The following is a 1,186-nucleotide window of genomic DNA, read 5'->3' on the forward strand; positions in this document are numbered from 1 at the left end:
TCAGAGATCGTCTAGTTTGGCCTGTGAGAACTGTCCGATCCAACAGGATGTCCTCTCCCAGGAATACAAGGGACTCACCTCACCTAAACTCTCCCTCAAGGCATTGTTGATGAATCACCGTCCAACAACGCCGTCCCTCTCAACATCATGGTGTTTTAAGTCATCCCGTCAATTTCCTCTCTACTAATCCATTATTAACCATATGCATATGAACACTAACCGCAGTTAGATGATTAAATCTTTTAATCATTATTTACCATGCTCGGCCCACCTTAAGTCATCTCCCTCAGGAATACTTCTTGTGGGTCCTGATCTTACGTTAACACATAATGTAAAGGAAATACATCCCACCACTACGACCATCGCTGAATACCCTGGACGGTCCCAGACCATGCCTCTTACGGTCAACCGATCTCGCTACGTGGTATCCTGGGTTCCTTTCTGGGCAGTGCTAATTCACATCATAACTCAAAGGGTAACGTCCCTACCACTACGACCAGCGCTGAATCACCCTAGACGGTCCCAGGCCAAGCCATTTACGGTCAGACGATCTCGCTCCGTGGTATCACGTATCCTTTTCTAGGCATCGCCCTAAATCATACATCCTTCTCGGAATACTTTCTTTAAAATTAATTACGAGTTAGACTATTTAATTCCAACACCTTGAATATTTTACTTTTTAATTCAATTACGGCGTTATACCAAAATAGTTTTTATATCATATACCCGTACTAGGGTTATTACATACTCAACCAATCAATCCAAATAGTCAAACACAATTCCTGTCTCTCGCCCAAGTGAGGACCCTTCGCTCAAGCGAAAATTCAATCAACAATACCATTTTAAAACTGGGCATCTCTCGCTCAAGCGAGGCTCTCTCTCCCAAGCGACAATTCATCTTTAAATTCCAATTAAACTTAAGCCTTCCTCCTCTTCTCACTCAAGCGAGACATCATCAAAATCCTGGACTTTTTTTTTCGCCGAAGCGAAACTTTTGCTCGCCCGGGCGAGAAAGTTCTAGAATTTCATCGAAATCCTGGGCTTTTTTGCCTAAGCGGGACCCTTGCTCGCCCAAGCGAAGATTTGTCGCCCATGCGAGGAGTTCCAGAACCCAAAACTTCCCCTCGCCCAGTCCTCGCCCAAGCGACAGGGACTTGGACAGAATACCAACTTTTGCCCTTTTCGA

Source organism: Lupinus angustifolius, chromosome LG02 (assembly GCF_001865875.1).
Source record: "Lupinus angustifolius cultivar Tanjil chromosome LG02, LupAngTanjil_v1.0, whole genome shotgun sequence".
Classification (NCBI taxonomy): domain Eukaryota; kingdom Viridiplantae; phylum Streptophyta; class Magnoliopsida; order Fabales; family Fabaceae; genus Lupinus; species Lupinus angustifolius.